Genomic DNA, 25525 nt, shown 5'->3' on the forward strand with positions numbered 1-25525 from the left:
CTTTTTGGCCAACCAAGCAACCTGGAAAGGCAAATCAGCGCTACAAGGAAGTCTCGCTTCCCATCGGTCAAAAGGGCCATGCTGAATAAAGTGTCAAAACCAGAAATGCAGGACAGGCCATGGAGAAACGGGAGCCTTGCTACGGTGATGGGCGGGATGTAAATTGCCAACAGCCACTCTGCAGAAGTGTACGGTGTGTCCTGAAACATCGAAAAAACTCAGCTTAGAGAGCATAGGGCACTTCCACTCACGGGCGTATAAATTGGGAAAACTAAAAATCAGCAAGACACAGGCACCCCAAAGTTTAGGGCTGCTCTGTTGACAAGAACCTCCACTTCGTTACACCTTAAATATCCCAGGAAAGAGAAAAATGGATAAAGAAGTTGTGGTCCTTTTGTACAATGGAATATCACTCAGCCATGAAATCAACGTCATAAGGCTAGTAGCAGCATGATGAGTGGATTTAGGTACGACGATTCTAAGTGAAATAAGTCACACAGAAAAAGACACTTATCATAAGATATCACTTATAGAGGGAATGTAAAAACCGCTACCCTTGAACTGAATTACAAAACAGAACAGAGTCACACGTTTAGAAAACACACTATGGCTGCTTAACGGGAAAGGTGAGGTGGGGTGATGCCTAAAACAAGGGTTTCAAATTAGCTCAGAGACCGTTCCATAAACCCAATATGTAATAGACAAGACCTACTCCTTGCTCAGTGATCTGGACTCAAAACCCCCTATTCACCGCCCAAGAATATATCTGACTAGTAAGAATCTTAAAACCTATGTACTGATATCCCTCTGTAAGTGAGTCAAGTGGGTGTAAAGCCGCATAAACACAGCAGTGAAAAGCAGCTAAACCCCTTTATAAAAATCAATCACTTTTAAAATCCCGTGAAACAAAGACAGTGAAAGAGAGAGAAATTCTTACAAAATTCGTTCAAGGGCTGTGATGCCACCTGGATTGACCATATCTAGACCCACAGCTGATTGAGGCATAAGGGTGGACACTCTTGGGGCTGAGAGGTTTGGTGAGGTTGGGTGAGCAAATGCAGACCCTTTAGAGTAATACTGCGTGGTACCCATCCCATGGGTCCCAAATCTCCAGGTTCAAGGGCATCTTCCTACATCGAAAACATGCATGAGAATCCCAGAAGATGGTACATCGTGTGATCGGGAAAGGTTTCTAAAAGGCACCTCATTTCTCATCTCCTTGTGCTCGGGTTCGCCATTCCAGCCGCTTTACTAGCAATCTCCCTCCTTGAGAATCAGCACCTTTAACCTCCTGTTCCGTACAGGTTGCAATTTGTCCTGAGGATGAACGGGAAGAGGGGGAACCAATGAGACACTAGCTCTAGGTGTGGGGACAGGCACAGGTCACTCTATTTTCCCATCAGGAAGAAGAATTAACCACAGCCTCAGCCTGCCGCCCGGGACCAGAATAGGGCCTGAAGCAATCCTGCGCTTTTGCGGCCAGCTCCCAAGAAAGCGAGTTGAAAAATGGAGCTCAGGGGCACTGCAATTCACAAACCTGCAGAGTTATAAATGATAACTCTCGTCCACAAATATATTGACGGAAGACAACAGAGAGGATTTGAAAGCAAGGCAGAATTGCAGGAAACAGATTTCAGGAGGTAGATTCGAATCGCCTTTAAAGCGCGGGAAAAGCGGCAAAACCTCGACAATGATGCCCTTGGCCAAAAAGGGCGTATGCGTTTTTTCCTGAATATATTCAGGAAAAAACGCATACGCCCTTTTTGGCCAACCAAGCAACCTGGAAAGGCAAATCAGCGCTACAAAGAAGTCTCGCTTCCCATCGGTCAAAAGGGCCATGCTGAATAAAGTGTCAAAACCAGAAATGCAGGACAGGCCATGGAGAAACGGGAGCCTTGCTATGCTGATGGGCGGGATGTAAATTGCCAAAAGCCACTCTGGAGAAGTGTACGGTGTGTCCTGAAACATCGAAAAAACTCAGCTTAGACAGCATAGGGCACATCCACTCATGGGCGTATAAATTGGGAAAACTAAAAATCAGCAAGACACAGGCACCCCAAAGTTTAGGGCTGCTCTGTTGACAAGAACCTCCACTTCGTTACACCTTAAATATCCCAGGAAAGAGAAAAATGGATAAAGAAGTTGTGGTCCTTTTGTACAATGGAATGTCACTCAGCCATGAAATCAACGACATAAGGCTAGTAGCATCATGATGAGTGGATTTAGGTACGACGATTCTAAGTGAAATAAGTCACACAGAAAAAGACACTTATCATAAGATATCACTTATAGAGGGAATGTAATAACCGCTACCCTTGAACTGAATTACAAAACAGAACAGAGTCACACGTTTAGAAACCACACTATGGCTGCTTAACGGGAAAGTTGAGGTGGGGTGATGCATAAAACAAGGGTTTCAAATTAGCTCAGAGACCGTTCCATAAACCCAATATGTAATAGACAAGACCTACTCCTTGCTCAGTGATCTGGACTCAAAACCCCCTATTCACCGCCCAAGAATATATCTGACTAGTAAGAATCTTAAAACCTATGTATTGATATGTCTCTGTAAGTGAGTCAAGTGGGTGTAAAGCGGCATAAACACAGCAGTGAAAAGCAGCTAAACCCCTTTATAAAAATCAATAACTTTTAAAAACCCATGAAACAAAGACAGTGAAAGAGAGAGAAATTCTTACAAAATTCGTTCAAGGGCTGTGATGCCACCTGGATTGACCATATCTAGACCCACAGCTGATTGAGACATAAGGGAGGACACTCTTGGGGCTGAGAGGTTTGGTGAGGTTGGGTGAGCAAACGCAGACCCTTTAGAGTAATACTGCGTGGTACCCATCCCATGGGTTCCAAATCTCCAGGTTCAAGGGCATCTTCCTACATCGAAAACATGCATGAGAATCCCAGAAGATGGTACATCGTGTGATCGGGAAAGGTTTCTAAAAGGCACCTCATTTCTCATCTCCTTGTGCTCGGGTTCGCCATTCCAGCCGCTTTACTAGCAATCTCCCTCCTTGAGAATCAGCACCTTTAACCTCCTGTTCCGTACAGGTTGCAATTTGTCCTGAGGATGAACGGGAAGAGGGGGAACCAATGAGACACTAGCTCTAGGTGTGGGGACAGGCACAGGTCACTCTATTTTCCCATCAGGAAGAAGAATTAACCACAGCCTCAGCCTGCCGCCCGGGACCAGAATAGGGCCTGAAGCAATCCTGCGCTTTTGCGGCCAGCTCCCAAGAAAGCGAGTTGAAAAATGGAGCTCAGGGGCACTGCAATTCACAAACCTGCAGAGTTATAAATGATAACTCTCGTCCACAAATATATTGACGGAAGACAACAGAGAGGATTTGAAAGCAAGGCAGAATTGCAGGAAACAGATTTCAGGAGGTAGATTCGAATCGCCTTTAAAGCGCGGGAAAAGCGGCAAAACCTCGACAATGATGCCCTTGGCCAAAAAGGGCGTATGCGTTTTTTCCTGAATATATTCAGGAAAAAACGCATACGCCCTTTTTGGCCAACCAAGCAACCTGGAAAGGCAAATCAGCGCTACAAAGAAGTCTCGCTTCCCATCGGTCAAAAGGGCCATGCTGAATAAAGTGTCAAAACCAGAAATGCAGGACAGGCCATGGAGAAACGGGAGCCTTGCTATGCTGATGGGCGGGATGTAAATTGCCAAAAGCCACTCTGGAGAAGTGTACGGTGTGTCCTGAAACATCGAAAAAACTCAGCTTAGACAGCATAGGGCACATCCACTCATGGGCGTATAAATTGGGAAAACTAAAAATCAGCAAGACACAGGCACCCCAAAGTTTAGGGCTGCTCTGTTGACAAGAACCTCCACTTCGTTACACCTTAAATATCCCAGGAAAGAGAAAAATGGATAAAGAAGTTGTGGTCCTTTTGTACAATGGAATGTCACTCAGCCATGAAATCAACGACATAAGGCTAGTAGCATCATGATGAGTGGATTTAGGTACGACGATTCTAAGTGAAATAAGTCACACAGAAAAAGACACTTATCATAAGATATCACTTATAGAGGGAATGTAATAACCGCTACCCTTGAACTGAATTACAAAACAGAACAGAGTCACACGTTTAGAAACCACACTATGGCTGCTTAACGGGAAAGTTGAGGTGGGGTGATGCATAAAACAAGGGTTTCAAATTAGCTCAGAGACCGTTCCATAAACCCAATATGTAATAGACAAGACCTACTCCTTGCTCAGTGATCTGGACTCAAAACCCCCTATTCACCGCCCAAGAATATATCTGACTAGTAAGAATCTTAAAACCTATGTATTGATATGTCTCTGTAAGTGAGTCAAGTGGGTGTAAAGCGGCATAAACACAGCAGTGAAAAGCAGCTAAACCCCTTTATAAAAATCAATAACTTTTAAAAACCCATGAAACAAAGACAGTGAAAGAGAGAGAAATTCTTACAAAATTCGTTCAAGGGCTGTGATGCCACCTGGATTGACCATATCTAGACCCACAGCTGATTGAGACATAAGGGAGGACACTCTTGGGGCTGAGAGGTTTGGTGAGGTTGGGTGAGCAAACGCAGACCCTTTAGAGTAATACTGCGTGGTACCCATCCCATGGGTTCCAAATCTCCAGGTTCAAGGGCATCTTCCTACATCGAAAACATGCATGAGAATCCCAGAAGATGGTACACCGTGTGATCGGGAAAGGTTTCTAAAACGCACCTCATTTCTCATCTCCTTGTGCTCGGGTTCGCCATTCCAGCCGCTTTACTAGCAATCTCCCTCCTTGAGAATCAGCACCTTTAACCTCCTGTTCCGTACAGGTTGCAATTTGTCCTGAGGATGAACGGGAAGAGGGGGAACCAATGAGACACTAGCTCTAGGTGTTGGGACAGGCACAGGTCACTCTATTTTCCCATCAGGAAGAAGAATTAACCACAGGCTCAGCCTGCCGCCCGGGACCAGAATAGGGCCTGAAGCAATCCTGCGCTTTTGCGGCCAGCTCCCAAGAAAGCGAGTTGAAAAATGGAGCTCAGGGGCACTGCAATTCACAAACCTGCAGAGTTATAAATGATAACTCTCGTCCACAAATATATTGACGGAAGACAACAGAGAGGATTTGAAAGCAAGGCAGAATTGCAGGAAACAGATTTCAGGAGGTAGATTCGAATCGCCTTTAAAGCACGGGAAAAGCGGCAAAACCTCGACAATGATGCCCTTGGCCAAAAAGGGCGTATGCGTTTTTTCCTGAATATATTCAGGAAAAAACGCATACGCCCTTTTTGGCCAACCAAGCAACCTGGAAAGGCAAATCATCCCTACAAAGAAGTCTCGCTTCCCATCGGTCAAAAGGGCCATGCTGAATAAAGTGTCAAAACCAGAAATGCAGGACAGGCCATGGAGAAACGGGAGCCTTGCTACGCTGATGGGCGGGATGTAAATTGCCAACAGCCACTCTGCAGAAGTGTACGGTGTGTCCTGAAACATCGAAAAAACTCAGCTTAGAGAGCATAGGGCACTTCCACTCACGGGCGTATAAATTGGGAAAACTAAAAATCAGCAAGGCACAGGCACCCCAAAGTTTAGGGCTGCTCTGTTGACAAGAACCTCCACTTCGTTACACCTTAAATATCCCAGGAAAGAGAAAAATGGATAAAGAAGTTGTGGTCCTTTTGTACAATGGAATATCACTCAGTCATGAAATCAACGTCATAAGGCTAGTAGCAGCATGATGAGTGGATTTAGGTACGACGATTCTAAGTGAAATAAGTCACACAGAAAAAGACACTTATCATAAGATATCACTTATAGAGGGAATGTAAAAACCGCTACCCTTGAACTGAATTACAAAACAGAACAGAGTCACACGTTTAGAAAACACACTATGGCTGCTTAACGGGAAAGGTGAGGTGGGGTGATGCCTAAAACAAGGGTTTCAAATTAGCTCAGAGACCGTTCCATAAACCCAATATGTAATAGACAAGACCTACTCCTTGCTCAGTGATCTGGACTCAAAACCCCCTATTCACCGCCCAAGAATATATCTGACTAGTAAGAATCTTAAAACCTATGTACTGATATCCCTCTGTAAGTGAGTCAAGTGGGTGTAAAGCGGCATAAACACAGCAGTGAAAAGCAGCTAAACCCCTTTATAAAAATCAATCACTTTTAAAAACCCGTGAAACAAAGACAGTGAAAGAGAGAGAAATTCTTACAAAATTCGTTCAAGGGCTGTGATGCCACCTGGATTGACCATATCTAGACCCACAGCTGATTGAGGCATAAGGGTGGACACTCTTGGGGCTGAGAGGTTTGGTGAGGTTGGGTGAGCAAACGCAGACCCTTTAGAGTAATACTGTGTGGTACCCATCCCATGGGTCCCAAATCTCCAGGTTCAAGGGCATCTTCCTACATCGAAAACATGCATGAGAATCCCAGAAGATGGTACATCGTGTGATCGGGAAAGGTTTCTAAAACGCACCTCATTTCTCATCTCCTTGTGCTCGGGTTCGCCATTCCAGCCGCTTTACTAGCAATCTCCCTCCTTGAGAATCAGCACCTTTAACCTCCTGTTCCGTACAGGTTGCAATTTGTCCTGAGGATGAACGGGAAGAGGGGGAACCAATGAGACACTAGCTCTAGGTGTTGGGACAGGCACAGGTCACTCTATTTTCCCATCAGGAAGAAGAATTAACCACAGGCTCAGCCTGCCGCCCGGGACCAGAATAGGGCCTGAAGCAATCCTGCGCTTTTGCGGCCAGCTCCCAAGAAAGCGAGTTGAAAAATGGAGCTCAGGGGCACTGCAATTCACAAACCTGCAGAGTTATAAATGATAACTCTCGTCCACAAATATATTGACGGAAGACAACAGAGAGGATTTGAAAGCAAGGCAGAATTGCAGGAAACAGATTTCAGGAGGTAGATTCGAATCGCCTTTAAAGCACGGGAAAAGCGGCAAAACCTCGACAATGATGCCCTTGGCCAAAAAGGGCGTATGCGTTTTTTCCTGAATATATTCAGGAAAAAACGCACACGCCCTTTTTGGCCAACCAAGCAACCTGGAAAGGCAAATCAGCGCTACAAGGAAGTCTCGCTTCCCATCGGTCAAAAGGGCCATGCTGAATAAAGTGTCAAAACCAGAAATGCAGGACAGGCCATGGAGAAACGGGAGCCTTGCTACGGTGATGGGCGGGATGTAAATTGCCAACAGCCACTCTGCAGAAGTGTACGGTGTGTCCTGAAACATCGAAAAAACTCAGCTTAGAGAGCATAGGGCACTTCCACTCACGGGCGTATAAATTGGGAAAACTAAAAATCAGCAAGACACAGGCACCCCAAAGTTTAGGGCTGCTCTGTTGACAAGAACCTCCACTTCGTTACACCTTAAATATCCCAGGAAAGAGAAAAATGGATAAAGAAGTTGTGGTCCTTTTGTACAATGGAATATCACTCAGCCATGAAATCAACGTCATAAGGCTAGTAGCAGCATGATGAGTGGATTTAGGTACGACGATTCTAAGTGAAATAAGTCACACAGAAAAAGACACTTATCATAAGATATCACTTATAGAGGGAATGTAAAAACCGCTACCCTTGAACTGAATTACAAAACAGAACAGAGTCACACGTTTAGAAAACACACTATGGCTGCTTAACGGGTAAGGTGAGGTGGGGTGATGCATAAAACAAGGGTTTCAAATTAGCTCAGAGACCGTTCCATAAACCCAATATGTAATAGACAAGACCTACTCCTTGCTCAGTGATCTGGACTCAAAACCCCCTATTCACCGCCCAAGAATATATCTGACTAGTAAGAATCTTAAAACCTATGTACTGATATCCCTCTGTAAGTGAGTCAAGTGGGTGTAAAGCGGCATAAACACAGCAGTGAAAAGCAGCTAAACCCCTTTATAAAAATCAATCACTTTTAAAATCCCGTGAAACAAAGACAGTGAAAGAGAGAGAAATTCTTACAAAATTCGTTCAAGGGCTGTGATGCCACCTGGATTGACCATATCTAGACCCACAGCTGATTGAGGCATAAGGGTGGACACTCTTGGGGCTGAGAGGTTTGGTGAGGTTGGGTGAGCAAACGCAGACCCTTTAGAGTAATACTGCGTGGTACCCATCCCATGGGTCCCAAATCTCCAGGTTCAAGGGCATCTTCCTACATCGAAAACATGCATGAGAATCCCAGAAGATGGTACACCGTGTGATCGGGAAAGGTTTCTAAAACGCACCTCATTTCTCATCTCCTTGTGCTCGGGTTCGCCATTCCAGCCGCTTTACTAGCAATCTCCCTCCTTGAGAATCAGCACCTTTAACCTCCTGTTCCGTACAGGTTGCAATTTGTCCTGAGGATGAACGGGAAGAGGGGGAACCAATGAGACACTAGCTCTAGGTGTTGGGACAGGCACAGGTCACTCTATTTTCCCATCAGGAAGAAGAATTAACCACAGGCTCAGCCTGCCGCCCGGGACCAGAATAGGGCCTGAAGCAATCCTGCGCTTTTGCGGCCAGCTCCCAAGAAAGCGAGTTGAAAAATGGAGCTCAGGGGCACTGCAATTCACAAACCTGCAGAGTTATAAATGATAACTCTCGTCCACAAATATATTGACGGAAGACAACAGAGAGGATTTGAAAGCAAGGCAGAATTGCAGGAAACAGATTTCAGGAGGTAGATTCGAATCGCCTTTAAAGCACGGGAAAAGCGGCAAAACCTCGACAATGATGCCCTTGGCCAAAAAGGGCGTATGCGTTTTTTCCTGAATATATTCAGGAAAAAACGCATACGCCCTTTTTGGCCAACCAAGCAACCTGGAAAGGCAAATCAGCGCTAGAAAGAAGTCTCGCTTCCCATCGGTCAAAAGGGCCATGCTGAATAAAGTGTCAAAACCAGAAATGCAGGACAGGCCATGGAGAAACGGGAGCCTTGCTACGGTGATGGGCGGGATGTAAATTGCCAACAGCCACTCTGCAGAAGTGTACGGTGTGTCCTGAAACATCGAAAAAACTCAGCTTAGAGAGCATAGGGCACTTCCACTCACGGGCGTATAAATTGGGAAAACTAAAAATCAGCAAGGCACAGGCACCCCAAAGTTTAGGGCTGCTCTGTTGACAAGAACCTCCACTTCGTTACACCTTAAATATCCCAGGAAAGAGAAAAATGGATAAAGAAGTTGTGGTCCTTTTGTACAATGGAATATCACTCAGCCATGAAATCAACGTCATAAGGCTAGTAGCAGCATGATGAGTGGATTTAGGTACGACGATTCTAAGTGAAATAAGTCACACAGAAAAAGACACTTATCATAAGATATCACTTATAGAGGGAATGTAAAAACCGCTACCCTTGAACTGAATTACAAAACAGAACAGAGTCACACGTTTAGAAAACACACTATGGCTGCTTAACGGGTAAGGTGAGGTGGGGTGATGCATAAAACAAGGGTTTCAAATTAGCTCAGAGACCGTTCCATAAACCCAATATGTAATAGACAAGACCTACTCCTTGCTCAGTGATCTGGACTCAAAACCCCCTATTCACCGCCCAAGAATATATCTGACTAGTAAGAATCTTAAAACCTATGTACTGATATCCCTCTGTAAGTGAGTCAAGTGGGTGTAAAGCGGCATAAACACAGCAGTGAAAAGCAGCTAAACCCCTTTATAAAAATCAATCACTTTTAAAATCCCGTGAAACAAAGACAGTGAAAGAGAGAGAAATTCTTACAAAATTCGTTCAAGGGCTGTGATGCCACCTGGATTGACCATATCTAGACCCACAGCTGATTGAGGCATAAGGGTGGACACTCTTGGGGCTGAGAGGTTTGGTGAGGTTGGGTGAGCAAACGCAGACCCTTTAGAGTAATACTGCGTGGTACCCATCCCATGGGTCCCAAATCTCCAGGTTCAAGGGCATCTTCCTACATCGAAAACATGCATGAGAATCCCAGAAGATGGTACATCGTGTGATCGGGAAAGGTTTCTAAAACGCACCTCATTTCTCATCTCCTTGTGCTCGGGTTCGCCATTCCAGCCGCTTTACTAGCAATCTCCCTCCTTGAGAATCAGCACCTTTAACCTCCTGTTCCGTACAGGTTGCAATTTGTCCTGAGGATGAACGGGAAGAGGGGGAACCAATGAGACACTAGCTCTAGGTGTTGGGACAGGCACAGGTCACTCTATTTTCCCATCAGGAAGAAGAATTACCCACAGCCTCAGCCTCCCGCCCGGGACCAGAATAGAGCCTGAAGCAATCCTGCGCTTTTGCGGCCAGCTCCCAAGAAAGCGAGTTGAAAAATGGAGCTCAGGGGCACTGCAATTCACAAACCTGCAGAGTTATAAATGATAACTCTCGTCCACAAATATATTGACGGAAGACAACAGAGAGGATTTGAAAGCAAGGCAGAATTGCAGGAAACAGATTTCAGGAGGTAGATTCGAATCGCCTTTAAAGCACGGGAAAAGCGGCAAAACCTCGACAATGATGCCCTTGGCGAAAAAGGGCGTATGCGTTTTTTCCTGAATATATTCAGGAAAAAACGCATACGCCCTTTTTGGCCAACCAAGCAACCTGGAAAGGCAAATCAGCGCTACAAAGAAGTCTCGCTTCCCATCGGTCAAAAGGGCCATGCTGAATAAAGTGTCAAAACCAGAAATGCAGGACAGGCCATGGAGAAACGGGAGCCTTGCTACGCTGATGGGCGGGATGTAAATTGCCAACAGCCACTCTGCAGAAGTGTACAGTGTGTCCTGAAACATCGAAAAAACTCAGCTTAGAGAGCATAGGGCACTTCCACTCACGGGCGTATAAATTGGGAAAACTAAAAATCAGCAAGGCACAGGCACCCCAAAGTTTAGGGCTGCTCTGTTGACAAGAACCTCCACTTCGTTACACCTTAAATATCCCAGGAAAGAGAAAAATGGATAAAGAAGTTGTGGTCCTTTTGTACAATGGAATATCACTCAGTCATGAAATCAACGTCATAAGGCTAGTAGCAGCATGATGAGTGGATTTAGGTACGACGATTCTAAGTGAAATAAGTCACACAGAAAAAGACACTTATCATAAGATATCACTTATAGAGGGAATGTAAAAACCGCTACCCTTGAACTGAATTACAAAACAGAACAGAGTCACACGTTTAGAAAACACACTATGGCTGCTTAACGGGAAAGGTGAGGTGGGGTGATGCATAAAACAAGGGTTTCAAATTAGCTCAGAGACCGTTCCATAAACCCAATATGTAATAGACAAGACCTACTCCTTGCTCAGTGATCTGGACTCAAAACCCCCTATTCACCGCCCAAGAATATATCTGACTAGTAAGAATCTTAAAACCTATGTACTGATATCCCTCTGTAAGTGAGTCAAGTGGGTGTAAAGCGGCATAAACACAGCAGTGAAAAGCAGCTAAACCCCTTTATAAAAATCAATCACTTTTAAAAACCCGTGAAACAAAGACAGTGAAAGAGAGAGAAATTCTTACAAAATTCGTTCAAGGGCTGTGATGCCACCTGGATTGACCATATCTAGACCCACAGCTGATTGAGGCATAAGGGTGGACACTCTTGGGGCTGAGAGGTTTGGTGAGGTTGGGTGAGCAAACGCAGACCCTTTAGAGTAATACTGCGTGGTACCCATCCCATGGGTCCCAAATCTCCAGGTTCAAGGGCATCTTCCTACATCGAAAACATGCATGAGAATCCCAGAAGATGGTACACCGTGTGATCGGGAAAGGTTTCTAAAACGCACCTCATTTCTCATCTCCTTGTGCTCGGGTTCGCCATTCCAGCCGCTTTACTAGCAATCTCCCTCCTTGAGAATCAGCACCTTTAACGTCCTGTTCCGTACAGGTTGCAATTTGTCCTGAGGATGAACGGGAAGAGGGGGAACCAATGAGACACTAGCTCTAGGTGTTGGGACAGGCACAGGTCACTCTATTTTCCCATCAGGAAGAAGAATTAACCACAGCCTCAGCCTGCCGCCCGGGACCAGAATAGGGCCTGAAGCAATCCTGCGCTTTTGCGGCCAGCTCCCAAGAAAGCGAGTTGAAAAATGGAGCTCAGGGGCACTGCAATTCACAAACCTGCAGAGTTATAAATGATAACTCTCGTCCACAAATATATTGACGGAAGACAACAGAGAGGATTTGAAAGCAAGGCAGAATTGCAGGAAACAGATTTCAGGAGGTAGATTCGAATCGCCTTTAAAGCACGGGAAAAGCGGCAAAACCTCGACAATGATGCCCTTGGCCAAAAAGGGCGTATGCGTTTTTTCCTGAATATATTCAGGAAAAAACGCATACGCCCTTTTTGGCCAACCAAGCAACCTGGAAAGGCAAATCAGCGCTACAAGGAAGTCTCGCTTCCCATCGGTCAAAAGGGCCATGCTGAATAAAGTGTCAAAACCAGAAATGCAGGACAGGCCATGGAGAAACGGGAGCCTTGCTACGCTGATGGGCGGGATGTAAATTGCCAACAGCCACTCTGCAGAAGTGTACGGTGTGTCCTGAAACATCGAAAAAACTCAGCTTAGAGAGCATAGGGCACTTCCACTCACGGGCGTATAAATTGGGAAAACTAAAAATCAGCAAGACACAGGCACCCCAAAGTTTAGGGCTGCTCTGTTGACAAGAACCTCCACTTCGTTACACCTTAAATATCCCAGGAAAGAGAAAAATGGATAAAGAAGTTGTGGTCCTTTTGTACAATGGAATATCACTCAGCCATGAAATCAACGTCATAAGGCTAGTAGCAGCATGATGAGTGGATTTAGGTACGACGATTCTAAGTGAAATAAGTCACACAGAAAAAGACACTTATCATAAGATATCACTTATAGAGGGAATGTAAAAACCGCTACCCTTGAACTGAATTACAAAACAGAACAGAGTCACACGTTTAGAAAACACACTATGGCTGCTTAACGGGAAAGGTGAGGTGGGGTGATGCCTAAAACAAGGGTTTCAAATTAGCTCAGAGACCGTTCCATAAACCCAATATGTAATAGACAAGACCTACTCCTTGCTCAGTGATCTGGACTCAAAACCCCCTATTCACCGCCCAAGAATATATCTGACTAGTAAGAATCTTAAAACCTATGTACTGATATCCCTCTGTAAGTGAGTCAAGTGGGTGTAAAGCGGCATAAACACAGCAGTGAAAAGCAGCTAAACCCCTTTATAAAAATCAATCACTTTTAAAAACCCGTGAAACAAAGACAGTGAAAGAGAGAGAAATTCTTACAAAATTCGTTCAAGGGCTGTGATGCCACCTGGATTGACCATATCTAGACCCACAGCTGATTGAGGCATAAGGGTGGACACTCTTGGGGCTGAGAGGTTTGGTGAGGTTGGGTGAGCAAATGCAGACCCTTTAGAGTAATACTGCGTGGTACCCATCCCATGGGTCCCAAATCTCCAGGTTCAAGGGCATCTTCCTACATCGAAAACATGCATGAGAATCCCAGAAGATGGTACATCGTGTGATCGGGAAAGGTTTCTAAAACGCACCTCATTTCTCATCTCCTTGTGCTCGGGTTCGCCATTCCAGCCGCTTTACTAGCAATCTCCCTCCTTGAGAATCAGCACCTTTAACCTCCTGTTCCGTACAGGTTGCAATTTGTCCTGAGGATGAACGGGAAGAGGGGGAACCAATGAGACACTAGCTCTAGGTGTTGGGACAGGCACAGGTCACTCTATTTTCCCATCAGGAAGAAGAATTAACCACAGCCTCAGCCTGCCGCCCGGGACCAGAATAGGGCCTGAAGCAATCCTGCGCTTTTGCGGCCAGCTCTCAAGAAAGCGAGTTGAAAAATGGAGCTCAGGGGCACTGCAATTCACAAACCTGCAGAGTTATAAATGATAACTCTCGTCCACAAATATATTGACGGAAGACAACGAAAAGGATTTGAAAGCAAGGCAGAATTGCAGGAAACAGATTTCAGGAGGTAGATTCGAATCGCTTTAAAGCACGGGAAAAGCGGCAAAACCTCGACAATGATGCCCTTGGCCAAAAAGGGCGTATGCGTTTTTTCCTGAATATATTCAGGAAAAAACGCATACGCCCTTTTTGGCCAACCAAGCAACCTGGAAAGGCAAATCAGCGCTACAAAGAAGTCTCGCTTCCCATCGGTCAAAAGGGCCATGCTGAATAAAGTGTCAAAACCAGAAATGCTGGACAGGCCATGGAGAAACGGGAGCCTTGCTACGGTGATGGGCGGGATGTAAATTGCCAACAGCCACTCTGCAGAAGTGTACGGTGTGTCCTGAAACATCGAAAAAACTCAGCTTAGAGAGCATAGGGCACTTCCACTCACGGGCGTATAAATTGGGAAAACTAAAAATCAGCAAGGCACAGGCACCCCAAAGTTTAGGGCTGCTCTGTTGACAAGAACCTCCACTTCGTTACACCTTAAATATCCCAGGAAAGAGAAAAATGGATAAAGAAGTTGTGGTCCTTTTGTACAATGGAATATCACTCAGCCATGAAATCAACGTCATAAGGCTAGTAGCAGCATGATGAGTGGATTTAGGTACGACGATTCTAAGTGAAATAAGTCACACAGAAAAAGACACTTATCATAAGATATCACTTATAGAGGGAATGTAAAAACCGCTACCCTTGAACTGAATTACAAAACAGAACAGAGTCACACGTTTAGAAAACACACTATGGCTGCTTAACGGGAAAGGTGAGGTGGGGTGATGCATGAAACAAGGGTTTCAAATTAGCTAAGAGACCGTTCCATAAACCCAATATGTAATAGACAAGACCTACTCCTTGCTCAGTGATCTGGACTCAAAACCCCCTATTCACCGCCCAAGAATATATCTGACTAGTAAGAATCTTAAAACCTATGTACTGATATCCCTCTGTAAGTGAGTCAAGTGGGTGTAAAGCGGCATAAACACAGCAGTGAAAAGCAGCTAAACCCCTTTATAAAAATCAATCACTTTTAAAAACCCGTGAAACAAAGACAGTGAAAGAGAGAGAAATTCTTACAAAATTCGTTCAAGGGCTGTGATGCCACCTGGATTGACCATATCTAGACCCACAGCTGATTGAGACATAAAGGTGGACACTCTTGGGGCTGAGAGGTTTGGTGAGGTTGGGTGAGCAAACGCAGACCCTTTAGAGTAATACTGCGTGGTACCCATCCCATGGGTCCCAAATCTCCAGGTTCAAGGGCATCTTCCTACATCGAAAACATGCATGAGAATCCCAGAAGATGGTACACCGTGTGATCGGGAAAGGTTTCTAAAACGCACCTCATTTCTCATCTCCTTGTGCTCGGGTTCGCCATTCCAGCCGCTTTACTAGCAATCTCCCTCCTTGAGAATCAGCACCTTTAACCTCCTGTTCCGTACAGGTTGCAATTTGTCCTGAGGATGAACGGGAAGAGGGGGAACCAATGAGACACTAGCTCTAGGTGTTGGGACAGGCACAGGTCACTCTATTTTCCCATCAGGAAGAAGAATTAACCACAGGCTCAGCCTGCCGCCCGGGACCAGAATAGGGCCTGAAGCAATCCTGCGCTTTTGCGGCCAGCTCCCAAGAAAGCGAGTTGAAAAATGGAGCTCAGGGGCACTGCAATTCACAAACCTGCAGAGTTATAAATGATAACTCTCGTCCACAAATATATTGACGGAAGACAACGAAGAGGATTTGAAAGCAAGGCAGAATTGCAGGAAACAGATTTCAGGAGGTAGATTCGAATCGCCTTTAAAGCACGGGAAAAGCGGCAAAACCTCGACAATGATGCCCTTGGCCAAAAAGGGCGTATGCGTTTTTTCCTGAATATATTCAGGAAAAAACGCATACGCCCTTTTTGGCCAACCAAGCAACCTGGAAAGGCAAATCAGCGCTACAAAGAAGTCTCGCTTCCCATCGGTCAAAAGGGCCATGCTGAATAAAGTGTCAAAACCAGAAATGCAGGACAGGCCATGGAGAAACGGGAGCCTTGCTACGCTGATGGGCGGGATGTAAATTGCCAACAGCCACTCTGCAGAAGTGTACGGTGTGTCCTGAAACATCGAAAAAACTCAGCTTAGAGAGCATAGGGCACTTCCACTCACGGGCGTATAAATTGGGAAAACTAAAAATCAGCAAGGCACAGGCACCCCAAAGTTTAGGGCTGCTCTGTTGACAAGAACCTCCACTTCGTTACACCTTAAATATCCCAGGAAAGAGAAAAATGGATAAAGAAGTTGTGGTCCTTTTGTACAATGGAATATCACTCAGTCATGAAATCAACGTCATAAGGCTAGTAGCAGCATGATGAGTGGATTTAGGTACGACGATTCTAAGTGAAATAAGTCACACAGAAAAAGACACTTATCATAAGATATCACTTATAGAGGGAATGTAAAAACCGCTACCCTTGAACTGAATTACAAAACAGAACAGAGTCACACGTTTAGAAAACACACTATGGCTGCTTAACGGGTAAGGTGAGGTGGGGTGATGCATAAAACAAGGGTTTCAAATTAGCTCAGAGACCGTTCCATAAACCCAATATGTAATAGACAAGACCTACTCTTTGCTCAGTGATCTGGACTCAAAACCCCCTATTCACCGCCCAAGAATATATCTGACTAGTAAGAATCTTAAAACCTATGTACTGATATCCCTCTGTAAGTGAGTCAAGTGGGTGTAAAGCGGCATAAACACAGCAGTGAAAAGCAGCTAAACCCCTTTATAAAAATCAATCACTTTTAAAATCCCGTGAAACAAAGACAGTGAAAGAGAGAGAAATTCTTACAAAATTCGTTCAAGGGCTGTGATGCCACCTGGATTGACCATATCTAGACCCACAGCTGATTGAGGCATAAGGGTGGACACTCTTGGGGCTGAGAGGTTTGGTGAGGTTGGGTGAGCAAACGCAGACCCTTTAGAGTAATACTGCGTGGTACCCATCCCATGGGTCCCAAATCTCCAGGTTCAAGGGCATCTTCCTACATCGAAAACATGCATGAGAATCCCAGAAGATGGTACACCGTGTGATCGGGAAAGGTTTCTAAAACGCACCTCATTTCTCATCTCCTTGTGCTCGGGTTCGCCATTCCAGCCGCTTTACTAGCAATCTCCCTCCTTGAGAATCAGCACCTTTAACCTCCTGTTCCGTACAGGTTGCAATTTGTCCTGAGGATGAACGGGAAGAGGGGGAACCAATGAGACACTAGCTCTAGGTGTTGGGACAGGCACAGGTCACTCTATTTTCCCATCAGGAAGAAGAATTAACCACAGGCTCAGCCTGCCGCCCGGGACCAGAATAGGGCCTGAAGCAATCCTGCGCTTTTGCGGCCAGCTCCCAAGAAAGCGAGTTGAAAAATGGAGCTCAGGGGCACTGCAATTCACAAACCTGCAGAGTTATAAATGATAACTCTCGTCCACAAATATATTGACGGAAGACAACGAAGAGGACTTGAAAGCAAGGCAGAATTGCAGGAAACAGATTTCAGGAGGTAGATTCGAATCGCCTTTAAAGCACGGGAAAAGCGGCAAAACCTCGACAATGATGCCCTTGGCCAAAAAGGGCGTATGCGTTTTTTCCTGAATATATTCAGGAAAAAACGCATACGCCCTTTTTGGCCAACCAAGCAACCTGGAAAGGCAAATCAGCGCTACAAAGAAGTCTCGCTTCCCATCGGTCAAAAGGGCCATGCTGAATAAAGTGTCAAAACCAGAAATGCAGGACAGGCCATGGAGAAACGGGAGCCTTGCTACGCTGATGGGCGGGATGTAAATTGCCAACAGCCACTCTGCAGAAGTGTACGGTGTGTCCTGAAACATCGAAAAAACTCAGCTTAGAGAGCATAGGGCACTTCCACTCACGGGCGTATAAATTGGGAAAACTAAAAATCAGCAAGGCACAGGCACCCCAAAGTTTAGGGCTGCTCTGTTGACAAGAACCTCCACTTCGTTACACCTTAAATATCCCAGGAAAGAGAAAAATGGATAAAGAAGTTGTGGTCCTTTTGTACAATGGAATATCACTCAGCCATGAAATCAACGTCATAAGGCTAGTAGCAGCATGATGAGTGGATTTAGGTACGACGATTCTAAGTGAAATAAGTCACACAGAAAAAGACACTTATCATAAGATATCACTTATAGAGGGAATGTAAAAACCGCTACCCTTGAACTGAATTACAAAACAGAACAGAGTCACACGTTTAGAAAACACACTATGGCTGCTTAACGGGTAAGGTGAGGTGGGGTGATGCATAAAACAAGGGTTTCAAATTAGCTCAGAGACCGTTCCATAAACCCAATATGTAATAGACAAGACCTACTCTTTGCTCAGTGATCTGGACTCAAAACCCCCTATTCACCGCCCAAGAATATATCTGACTAGTAAGAATCTTAAAACCTATGTACTGATATCCCTCTGTAAGTGAGTCAAGTGGGTGTAAAGCGGCATAAACACAGCAGTGAAAAGCAGCTAAACCCCTTTATAAAAATCAATCACTTTTAAAATCCCGTGAAACAAAGACAGTGAAAGAGAGAGAAATTCTTACAAAATTCGTTCAAGGGCTGTGATGCCACCTGGATTGACCATATCTAGACCCACAGCTGATTGAGGCATAAGGGTGGACACTCTTGGGGCTGAGAGGTTTGGTGAGGTTGGGTGAGCAAACGCAGACCCTTTAGAGTAATACTGCGTGGTACCCATCCCATGGGTCCCAAATCTCCAGGTTCAAGGGCATCTTCCTACATCGAAAACATGCATGAGAATCCCAGAAGATGGTACATCGTGTGATCGGGAAAGGTTTCTAAAACGCACCTCATTTCTCATCTCCTTGTGCTCGGGTTCGCCATTCCAGCCGCTTTACTAGCAATCTCCCTCCTTGAGAATCAGCACCTTTAACCTCCTGTTCCGTACAGGTTGCAATTTGTCCTGAGGATGAACGGGAAGAGGGGGAACCAATGAGACACTAGCTCTAGGTGTTGGGACAGGCACAGGTCACTCTATTTTCCCATCAGGAAGAAGAATTAACCACAGGCTCAGCCTGCCGCCCGGGACCAGAATAGGGCCTGAAGCAATCCTGCGCTTTTGCGGCCAGCTCCCAAGAAAGCGAGTTGAAAAATGGAGCTCAGGGGCACTGCAATTCACAAACCTGCAGAGTTATAAATGATAACTCTCGTCCACAAATATATTGACGGAAGACAACAGAGAGGATTTGAAAGCAAGGCAGAATTGCAGGAAACAGATTTCAGGAGGTAGATTCGAATCGCCTTTAAAGCACGGGAAAAGCGGCAAAACCTCGACAATGATGCCCTTGGCCAAAAAGGGCGTATGCGTTTTTTCCTGAATATATTCAGGAAAAAACGCATACGCCCTTTTTGGCCAACCAAGCAACCTGGAAAGGCAAATCAGCGCTACAAGGAAGTCTCGCTTCCCATCGGTCAAAAGGGCCATGCTGAATAAAGTGTCAAAACCAGAAATGCAGGACAGGCCATGGAGAAACGGGAGCCTTGCTACGGTGATGGGCGGGATGTAAATTGCCAACAGCCACTCTGCAGAAGTGTACGGTGTGTCCTGAAACATCGAAAAAACTCAGCTTAGAGAGCATAGGGCACTTCCACTCACGGGCGTATAAATTGGGAAAACTAAAAATCAGCAAGACACAGGCACCCCAAAGTTTAGGGCTGCTCTGTTGACAAGAACCTCCACTTCGTTACACCTTAAATATCCCAGGAAAGAGAAAAATGGATAAAGAAGTTGTGGTCCTTTTGTACAATGGAATATCACTCAGCCATGAAATCAACGTCATAAGGCTAGTAGCAGCATGATGAGTGGATTTAGGTACGACGATTCTAAGTGAAATAAGTCACACAGAAAAAGACACTTATCATAAGATATCACTTATAGAGGGAATGTAAAAACCGCTACCCTTGAACTGAATTACAAAACAGAACAGAGTCACACGTTTAGAAAACACACTATGGCTGCTTAACGGGAAAGGTGAGGTGGGGTGATGCATAAAACAAGGGTTTCAAATTAGCTCAGAGACCGTTCCATAAACCCAATATGTAATAGACAAGACCTACTCCTTGCTCAGTGATCTGGACTCAAAACCCCCTATTCACCGCCCAAGAATATATCTGACTAGTAAGAATCTTAAAACCTATGTACTGATATCCCTCTGTAAGTGAGTCAAGTGGGTGTAAAGCGGCATAAACACAGCAGTGAAAAGCAGCTAAACCCCTTTATAAAAATCAATCACTTTTAAAATCCCGTGAAACAAAGACAGTGAAAGAGAGAGAAATTCTTACAAAATTCGTTCAAGGGCTGTGATGCCACCTGGATTGACCATATCTAGACCCACAGCTGATTGAGGCATAAGGGTGGACACTCTTGGGGCTGAGAGGTTTGGTGAGGTTGGGTGAGCAAATGCAGACCCTTTAGAGTAATACTGCGTGGTACCCATCCCATGGGTCCCAAATCTCCAGGTTCAAGGGCATCTTCCTACATCGAAAACATGCATGAGAATCCCAGAAGATGGTACATCGTGTGATCGGGAAAGGTTTCTAAAAGGCACCTCATTTCTCATCTCCTTGTGCTCGGGTTCGCCATTCCAGCCGCTTTACTAGCAATCTCCCTCCTTGAGAATCAGCACCTTTAACCTCCTGTTCCGTACAGGTTGCAATTTGTCCTGAGGATGAACGGGAAGTGGGGGAACCAATGAGACACTAGCTCTAGGTGTGGGGACAGGCACAGGTCACTCTATTTTCCCATCAGGAAGAAGAATTAACCACAGCCTCAGCCTGCCGCCCGGGACCAGAATAGGGCCTGAAGCAATCCTGCGCTTTTGCGGCCAGCTCCCAAGAAAGCGAGTTGAAAAATGGAGCTCAGGGGCACTGCAATTCACAAACCTGCAGAGTTATAAATGATAACTCTCGTCCACAAATATATTGACGGAAGACAACAGAGAGGATTTGAAAGCAAGGCAGAATTGCAGGAAACAGATTTCAGGAGGTAGATTCGAATCGCCTTTAAAGCACGGGAAAAGCGGCAAAACCTCGACAATGATGCCCTTGGCCAAAAAGGGCGTATGCGTTTTTTCCTGAATATATTCAGGAAAAAACGCATACGCCCTTTTTGGCCAACCAAGCAACCTGGAAAGGCAAATCAGCGCTACAAAGAAGTCTCGCTTCCCATCGGTCAAAAGGGCCATGCTGAATAAAGTGTCAAAACCAGAAATGCAGGACAGGCCATGGAGAAACGGGAGCCTTGCTACGCTGATGGGCGGGATGTAAATTGCCAACAGCCACTCTGCAGAAGTGTACGGTGTGTCCTGAAACATCGAAAAAACTCAGCTTAGAGAGCATAGGGCACTTCCACTCACGGGCGTATAAATTGGGAAAACTAAAAATCAGCAAGGCACAGGCACCCCAAAGTTTAGGGCTGCTCTGTTGACAAGAACCTCCACTTCGTTACACCTTAAATATCCCAGGAAAGAGAAAAATGGATAAAGAAGTTGTGGTCCTTTTGTACAATGGAATATCACTCAGCCATGAAATCAACGTCATAAGGCTAGTAGCAGCATGATGAGTGGATTTAGGTACGACGATTCTAAGTGAAATAAGTCACACAGAAAAAGACACTTATCATAAGATATCACTTATAGAGGGAATGTAAAAACCGCTACCCTTGAACTGAATTACAAAACAGAACAGAGTCACACGTTTAGAAAACACACTATGGCTGCTTAACGGGTAAGGTGAGGTGGGGTGATGCATAAAACAAGGGTTTCAAATTAGCTCAGAGACCGTTCCATAAACCCAATATGTAATAGACAAGACCTACTCTTTGCTCAGTGATCTGGACTCAAAACCCCCTATTCACCGCCCAAGAATATATCTGACTAGTAAGAATCTTAAAACCTATGTACTGATATCCCTCTGTAAGTGAGTCAAGTGGGTGTAAAGCGGCATAAACACAGCAGTGAAAAGCAGCTAAACCCCTTTATAAAAATCAATCACTTTTAAAATCCCGTGAAACAAAGACAGTGAAAGAGAGAGAAATTCTTACAAAATTCGTTCAAGGGCTGTGATGCCACCTGGATTGACCATATCTAGACCCACAGCTGATTGAGGCATAAGGGTGGACACTCTTGGGGCTGAGAGGTTTGGTGAGGTTGGGTGAGCAAACGCAGACCCTTTAGAGTAATACTGCGTGGTACCCATCCCATGGGTCCCAAATCTCCAGGTTCAAGGGCATCTTCCTACATCGAAAACATGCATGAGAATCCCAGAAGATGGTACATCGTGTGATCGGGAAAGGTTTCTAAAACGCACCTCATTTCTCATCTCCTTGTGCTCGGGTTCGCCATTCCAGCCGCTTTACTAGCAATCTCCCTCCTTGAGAATCAGCACCTTTAACCTCCTGTTCCGTACAGGTTGCAATTTGTCCTGAGGATGAACGGGAAGAGGGGGAACCAATGAGACACTAGCTCTAGGTGTTGGGACAGGCACAGGTCACTCTATTTTCCCATCAGGAAGAAGAATTAACCACAGGCTCAGCCTGCCGCCCGGGACCAGAATAGGGCCTGAAGCAATCCTGCGCTTTTGCGGCCAGCTCCCAAGAAAGCGAGTTGAAAAATGGAGCTCAGGGGCACTGCAATTCACAAACCTGCAGAGTTATAAATGATAACTCTCGTCCACAAATATATTGACGGAAGACAACGAAGAGGACTTGAAAGCAAGGCAGAATTGCAGGAAACAGATTTCAGGAGGTAGATTCGAATCGCCTTTAAAGCACGGGAAAAGCGGCAAAACCTCGACAATGATGCCCTTGGCCAAAAAGGGCGTATGCGTTTTTTCCTGAATATATTCAGGAAAAAACGCATACGCCCTTTTTGGCCAACCAAGCAACCTGGAAAGGCAAATCAGCGCTACAAAGAAGTCTCGCTTCCCATCGGTCAAAAGGGCCATGCTGAATAAAGTGTCAAAACCAGAAATGCAGGACAGGCCATGGAGAAACGGGAGCCTTGCTACGCTGATGGGCGGGATGTAAATTGCCAACAGCCACTCTGCAGAAGTGTACGGTGTGTCCTGAAACATCGAAAAAACTCAGCTTAGAGAGCATAGGGCACTTCCACTCACGGGCGTATAAATTGGGAAAACTAAAAATCAGCAAGGCACAGGCACCCCAAAGTTTAGGGCTGCTCTGTTGACAAGAACCTCCACTTCGTTACACCTTAAATATCCCAGGAAAGAGAAAAATGGATAAAGAAGTTGTGGTCCTTTTGTACAATGGAATATCACTCAGCCATGAAATCAACGTCATAAGGCTAGTAGCAGCATGATGAGTGGATTTAGGTACGACGATTCTAAGTGAAATAAGTCACACAGAAAAAGACACTTATCATAAGATATCACTTATAGAGGGAATGTAAAAACCGCTACCCTTGAACTGAATTACAAAACAGAACAGAGTCACACGTTTAGAAAACACACTATGGCTGCTTAACGGGTAAGGTGAGGTGGGGTGATGCATAAAACAAGGGTTTCAAATTAGCTCAGAGACCGTTCCATAAACCCAATATGTAATAGACAAGACCTACTCTTTGCTCAGTGATCTGGACTCAAAACCCCCTATTCACCGCCCAAGAATATATCTGACTAGTAAGAATCTTAAAACCTATGTACTGATATCCCTCTGTAAGTGAGTCAAGTGGGTGTAAAGCGGCATAAACACAGCAGTGAAAAGCAGCTAAACCCCTTTATAAAAATCAATCACTTTTAAAATCCCGTGAAACAAAGACAGTGAAAGAGAGAGAAATTCTTACAAAATTCGTTCAAGGGCTGTGATGCCACCTGGATTGACCATATCTAGACCCACAGCTGATTGAGGCATAAGGGTGGACACTCTTGGGGCTGAGAGGTTTGGTGAGGTTGGGTGAGCAAACGCAGACCCTTTAGAGTAATACTGCGTGGTACCCATCCCATGGGTCCCAAATCTCCAGGTTCAAGGGCATCTTCCTACATCGAAAACATGCATTAGAATCCCAGAAGATGGTACATCGTGTGATCGGGAAAGGTTTCTAAAACGCACCTCATTTCTCATCTCCTTGTGCTCGGGTTCGCCATTCCAGCCGCTTTACTAGCAATCTCCCTCCTTGAGAATCAGCACCTTTAACCTCCTGTTCCGTACAGGTTGCAATTTGTCCTGAGGATGAACGGGAAGAGGGGGAACCAATGAGACACTAGCTCTAGGTGTTGGGACAGGCACAGGTCACTCTATTTTCCCATCAGGAAGAAGAATTAACCACAGGCTCAGCCTGCCGCCCGGGACCAGAATAGGGCCTGAAGCAATCCTGCGCTTTTGCGGCCAGCTCCCAAGAAAGCGAGTTGAAAAATGGAGCTCAGGGGCACTGCAATTCACAAACCTGCAGAGTTATAAATGATAACTCTCGTCCACAAATATATTGACGGAAGACAACAGAGAGGATTTGAAAGCAAGGCAGAATTGCAGGAAACAGATTTCAGGAGGTAGATTCGAATCGCCTTTAAAGCACGGGAAAAGCGGCAAAACCTCGACAATGATGCCCTTGGCCAAAAAGGGCGTATGCGTTTTTTCCTGAATATATTCAGGAAAAAACGCATACGCCCTTTTTGGCCAACCAAGCAACCTGGAAAGGCAAATCAGCGCTACAAGGAAGTCTCGCTTCCCATCGGTCAAAAGGGCCATGCTGAATAAAGTGTCAAAACCAGAAATGCAGGACAGGCCATGGAGAAACGGGAGCCTTGCTACGGTGATGGGCGGGATGTAAATTGCCAACAGCCACTCTGCAGAAGTGTACGGTGTGTCCTGAAACATCGAAAAAACTCAGCTTAGAGAGCATAGGGCACTTCCACTCACGGGCGTATAAATTGGGAAAACTAAAAATCAGCAAGACACAGGCACCCCAAAGTTTAGGGCTGCTCTGTTGACAAGAACCTCCACTTCGTTACACCTTAAATATCCCAGGAAAGAGAAAAATGGATAAAGAAGTTGTGGTCCTTTTGTACAATGGAATATCACTCAGCCATGAAATCAACGTCATAAGGCTAGTAGCAGCATGATGAGTGGATTTAGGTACGACGATTCTAAGTGAAATAAGTCACACAGAAAAAGACACTTATCATAAGATATCACTTATAGAGGGAATGTAAAAACCGCTACCCTTGAACTGAATTACAAAACAGAACAGAGTCACACGTTTAGAAAACACACTATGGCTGCTTAACGGGAAAGGTGAGGTGGGGTGATGCATAAAACAAGGGTTTCAAATTAGCTCAGAGACCGTTCCATAAACCCAATATGTAATAGACAAGACCTACTCCTTGCTCAGTGATCTGGACTCAAAACCCCCTATTCACCGCCCAAGAATATATCTGACTAGTAAGAATCTTAAAACCTATGTACTGATATCCCTCTGTAAGTGAGTCAAGTGGGTGTAAAGCGGCATAAACACAGCAGTGAAAAGCAGCTAAACCCCTTTATAAAAATCAATCACTTTTAAAATCCC

This window comes from Balaenoptera borealis, assembly GCF_965194805.1.
Source record: "Balaenoptera borealis genome assembly, chromosome: 2".
NCBI lineage: Eukaryota > Metazoa > Chordata > Mammalia > Artiodactyla > Balaenopteridae > Balaenoptera > Balaenoptera borealis.